Source organism: Aegilops tauschii, chromosome 5 (genome assembly GCF_002575655.3).
Source record: "Aegilops tauschii subsp. strangulata cultivar AL8/78 chromosome 5, Aet v6.0, whole genome shotgun sequence".
Taxonomy (NCBI): Eukaryota; Viridiplantae; Streptophyta; class Magnoliopsida; order Poales; family Poaceae; genus Aegilops; species Aegilops tauschii.
In genome coordinates this window covers 129176868-129182602 of record NC_053039.3, presented here as the reverse complement: position 1 = coordinate 129182602, position 5735 = coordinate 129176868, and positions in this window count along the sequence as shown.

The window sequence follows — 5735 nt, the reverse complement described above, 5'->3', positions numbered from 1 at the left end:
AGTTCCTAGTCAGCAGAGAGCTGCCGGCTGACGAGATCGCAGCAAGACTAGTGCAACGACGAGCCGCAGCATACACAATAATCAACAGGGAGCTTGTGAAGCGCAGCGTCACTGGAGTCTTCCAGCGTTGCGTCGAGCCAGAAAAAGGAGTGGCAATCCTCAAAGACATCCACCAAGGCGAATGCGGCCATCACGCCGCCTCAAGATCCCTCATGGCGAAGGCTTTCCGCCATGGTTCCTTCTGGCCGACTGCCTTGGAGGATGCTAAAGAAATAGTCAAGAGCTGCAGAGGATGTCAAGTTTTCAGTTCCAAACAACACCTGCCGGCTTCTGCCCTCAAGACCATTCCCCTCACCTGGCCTTTTGCCGTTTGGGGACTGGACATGGTGGGCCCTTTCAAGACAGCCCGCGGTGGCTTGACACATCTACTCGTTGCTGTGGACAAGTTCACAAAGTGGATTGAAGCCAAGCCAATTAAGAAGCTGAACGGGCCGACTGCCGTGACATTCATCACCGACATCACTACTCAGTACGGCGTGCCGCACAGCATCATCACCGACAACGGCACGAACTTCGCCATAGGCGCACTGGCACGTTTCTGCGCGACACAGGGCATCCGACTGGACGTAGCGTCCATTGCCCATCCGCAGTCAAACGGCCAGGTCGAGCGAGCAAATGGACTTATCCTCTCCGGCATCAATCCCCGACTCGTTGTACCACTGGAGCGATCGGCCGGCTGCTGGCTCGAAGAGCTACCGGCTGTCCTCTGGAGTCTGCGCACTACACCCAACAAGTCAACCGGCTTCACCCCATTCTTCCTTGTGTACGGTGCCGAGGCTGTCATCCCAACAGACATCGAGTTCGACTCGCCTCGGATCACCATGTACACGGAGGAGGAAGCCAAAGAAGCAAGAGAAGACGGCGTCGACCTACTGGAAGAAGGCCGGCTGTTAGCCCTTAGCCGGTCCGCCATCTACTAGCAAGGCCTGCGCCGCTACTACAACCGCAAGGTCAAGCCAAGATCTTTCCAAGAGGGCGACCTTGTGCTCCGGCTGATCCAGCGAACAGCCGGCCAGCACAAGCTCTCGGCCCCTTGGGAAGGCCCCTTCATCGTCAGCAAGGCACTCGGCAACGACTCCTACTACTTGATCAACGCGCAAAAGCCAAGAGCACGCAAGAGAGACGACTCCGGCAAGGAGTCGGAGCGACCATGGAACGCAAACCTCCTAAGACGATTTTACAGCTGAAAAGCAGTATGTATCACGCTACCCCTTTTGTATTAAGTTACAAACCAACAGGCCCCCCGAACAGTACTCGGGGACTGCCTTTTATTTATCTATGAATGACGAGTGTCATATCCATGAATGTATTATTACATTTTGAATTCTTGTCCGGCACCGGGTCCGACTAGTCGGCCCGGGGACTGGCCGCCTTGAGCTATATTCTAAGTTCTTCCCGAAGTCAGCAAAGTAGTGCGCCGGCTCCCAAGTCCTCTCTTGTTGAAAGTCGCAGCTCAAAGAACTGACTGTCCGACTAGCAAGAGAGAAGACAGAAAGGACGCCCACACGAAAAACGGCTAAGGAACAACTAACCTATATAGCAAAAAGACGGCCTCCATATATGCCCGCCGGCTGTCACAGCAGCCGGCTGGCCGGCTTCCTAAAAAATTTAGCTTAAGTCCGGCAGACCTAAAAGTACTTCCCCCTCCCCAATCAGCCAGGCAACCCCCGGCTACAGATTGCGGAGCAACTGTTTGACTGGGGAGGCGGCAACCAAGGGAGGGCGGCAAAGGAAAAAAGCAGAAGGACAAAAAGCGAAAGTACAAGGAAAGACCGATTGCATAACTTATATACATAAAGCCGCCCACAGGCCGGCAACAGACTTGAGTTTGAATACACCCAGTGGGTGGAATTGTGCAGACTTAACCAAACATTGTTCAAAAGTAACAAGACAGGAAAACAAAAGAAAGAAGACTAAGGCGCGACTTGGAGGCCGAGCTGGTCGGTGAAGGCAGCTCGCCGGCTGAAGGAGTGGCCGCCTAGCTGGTCCCGGCTTGACCACCTCCCGCGGCAGGAGACGCACTCGCACGCGATGTAGTGCTGGAGGCGCGGTCAGGCTGGCCGGCTTCTCCACCAGCCGGCTCGGCGTCTTCACCCTCCTCCTCCTCCTCCTCGCCCTCGTCGCTGGAGTCGATCTCCTCCGCCGAGTCCTCGCCGTGCGCCGGGTCCAGCCCGAACCAATCTTCCGGCTGGGCGACTCCATTGTCGTCCACCTCGGGGGCGAAGACATTGGTATCGGTGTAGTCGGCGATCGCTGAAGCCCGCCGAATGATGGCCGGCCGCGCCGGCTCCAGCTCCGTGTCATCTTGCTGCCGCCAGGTCGCCAGCTGGTCCAGGTTCAGGCCGGGATACCAGGCCTTGACAAACTCCAGCGCCCGCCTGGCGCCGGAGCGAGCTGCTGACGCCTTCCAAGCCTCAAAGCGGCCGACTGCCACCTCCAGCCAGTCGGCGGTCCGGCTGGGGGTGCGAGCGACCACTTGGCCGGGCCAGAGGGCGGCCAAGACCTGCGATCCCACGCGCTGAAGTCGGCGGAGCAGCCTGTGAGCCGGCTGGATGCGAGCCTGGATCGCCAGGAGCTGCTCCTCCAGCGAGCGGTCGGCGGTTGGTGAGATCTCGAAGCCGGCTTGCCTCTTCGCCTGGCGACGGGCTTCGATGGCCTGGTTGGCGGCAATGGAATAGCCGGGGAAGTACTCTGCGCGAAAAAGAAAAGAAGAACACCCAAATCAGAAAAACAAGCCAAAGTGACAGATGGCAAGAAAGGATGAAGGGATAGACGACTTACCGTCAACCAGATCCTCAATCTGGCGATAGCCGGAGACCAGAGTCTGCTTGGCCTCTACCCAGCCGGCCACCTCCGTCTCGAACTCGGCCTGGAGGGTGGCTTCGCGATCCTGCGCAGCCTTCAGCGCCGCCTTGTGACCTTCCTCCTGGTCGGCCAGTTTCTTGACCAGGCGGTCGCGCTCCTGCACCAAGGCGGCGAGCTCCACGTCCTTGGCACAAAGAGCAGTCTGGGACTCCCCCAGCTGTGCCCTCAGACTGGCGTTGGCCGCTGCAGAAGATAGAAGAAGAAGAACAATGAGAAATCATCAAGGAAGATCCGAGCCGACTGCTCAGCAGTCGGCCCAAATCTCGGGGACTACACCCAGTGGGTGCGCTGACGCGCCCCCACATGAGAAAAAGATCAAGTCACATACCTCGGCTTTCAGTGAGATCGGCGGTCTTCTGAGTCAGCTCCCGAGCCTGGGAGTTGAAGGCGGCCGCTCGGAGGTTGTGGTAGTCCTGCAAGACGGACAGAAGACCGACGTGAGAACAAAAGCAGCAAAAACAAAATCTCCAAGAAGTTACAAGCCGCCTGCTCAGCAGCCGACTCGGAACTCGGGGACTACACCCAGTGGGTGCGCTGACGCGCCCCCACGAGAGAAATCAAGTTCAAGAAAGAACAAGATGAGAATACTAACCCGGATGGCTGCCCGCGTGGCGAGGAATTCGTCGGTGAACTGCCTCAGCGCCGCGGCTTGGCTTTGCAGCCGGGTCCGGACGTCTTGTGCAGCGACGTTCACCACGGCTGACCCTCCGCCCGGCGTCCACCCCGAGGTAGCGCTGGCTGCCTCCGCGTCTCGGGCCGACGAGCTGGAGCCCACGGCCGGCTGTGGCTCCGACGCAGCCTTCTGCGGTTCAGACGCGTCCTTCCCTGCACGCCGGCTTGGCGGAGCCCGGACCGCCACCTCAGCCCCCGCGGCCGGCTCGCCTTCCGCCGACTGTGCGGGCGCAGGCTCAGGCTGGCGGCCTTAGGTCGCCCTAGTCGGAGGAGTCGGCCCCGGCGCCTCCCCCAAGATGATGACGTCGTCGCCGCTTCCTCCCAGCCTCGGCTGGGAACCGCTGGCTCCCCCTGGCGAGGGATCCACGTCCCCAGGCGCCATGGTGCGCAGGGGGGTGACCATCAAAGCCTCCCCTGCCGCCGCTTCGGCCTCAGCCTCTACCTGGGCCTTGGCTGCGGCCTCGGCGAGCGCCTTCGCCGCCTCCTCCTCCAGAGCTGCCTGGGCGGCGGCTGCCCTTCGTGCCTCCGCCTCCCGCGCTTCCTGCTCCTCCCGCGCCTCCCGCGCGTTCCTTTCCGTCGCCTCCAGGAGGGCGGCGCGGGGATCCACGCGGTGGGTGGTGCTCCCAGAGCCCCCTGGCGACTCGACGACGGAGCCGGCAGCCGCCCGCTCAAGTGACAGCGGAGCTCTGACCATTGAAAAAGAAGACGAAGATTCAAGAACCACCAAAGAAAAGAAAGAAGGACAGTACATGGAAAGAGAGAACTTACGCCGACACAGTCTGCGGCTGCTTCACCACTTTGCGGAAGCGAGCCGCCTTCGCGGCCGCCTCTTCCCGCCTGGTGGCCGCCGCCCCACCCCTGGGCTTCTTCGTCCGGCTACCGAACATGCCCTGGGTGGCGCGACATTTCTGGCCTCTACCCCGAGCAGGCTGCGCGCCGGAGGAGCCCGCGCCGCGTCCGGATGCCGGCTGGCGGTGCGGGACGGCATCGGCTTCGTCCTCGTCCGGCCAGTCGTCGAAGGTAGCGGTGAACCCGGAGCCGCCTGCTTCGCCGCCGGCTTGGCCACCGGCCGGCTCGGCGGCATCCTCCATATGGACCGCCCCCAGGTCGGGGTCCTCCTGGTCGTGTTCGGTCCGGTCGGGGACGAAGCGGCGCTCCACGTCTCCCCCGCCGGCCGGCCGAAGCAGAGGACTCTGTCAAAAGAGCAAGCCGACTGAGTTAGAGTCGGCCCAGAGGAACTCGGCGACAAAGCTGAGAAAGAGAAAGAAAAAGAGACGAGGGGAGCGTACCATAGGCGGAGGATTGGCGCGGCTGTATGGCTCCTTGCCGAATTGCCAGTCTTCGGAAAGCTGGCAGTTGGCGAGGTAATTCACCATGTCGGCGGCGTCGGGCTGCGGCATCTCCTTGGTGCACATCCGGCTCGGATCGAGCTGGCCGCTCATCTGACAGATCAGATGAGGCCGGCTCTGGAGCGGAAGGACCCGGCGCGTGACGAACGCAGCCAGGAGGTCGGGCCCCGTCAGGCCCTCCGACTGGACCATCACCCGCAGGCGGGCGATGGCGGCGTTTCCTCCCTGCGACAGCGTCACCGCCCGGAAGGACCACTGGGGCAGCCTCCCCGCCGGTGGGCCGGCTACGTAGGCCGGCAGGTTGATGTAGTCGCCCCGTGGAGCGATGTTCCGCACGTAGAAGTACGACTTCTGCCACTTCTTCACCGATTGGATAAGCGTGATGACGGGGAAGGGGTTGTCGGCGCCCGATCTCCGCGACACGATGAAGGCGCCAGTATGAGCCGGCACGCCTTTGCTGCGCGTGCCCAGCTTCGACTGGAAGAACTCCCCCCAGAGCTCAAGGGTGGGGAGGACGCCGAGATAGCCCTCGCACAGGGTGACGAAGGCCGACAGCAGCACCACCGCGTTGGGGGTGAGGTGGTGCAGCTGGAGCTGATAGAATTCCAGCCAGGAGCGGAAGAAGGCGCTCACTGGCAGGCCGAAGCCGCGCAGGAAGTGCGAGCGGAAGACCACCCGCTCGCCATCCCACGGCGCCGGCCTGATTTCCTTCTCCGGCGCGAGGCGGACCTCCACCTTGTCCGCGCTGGGCAGACGCCGGGTGTCGCGGAGGAAGTCGATGTGGTCGTT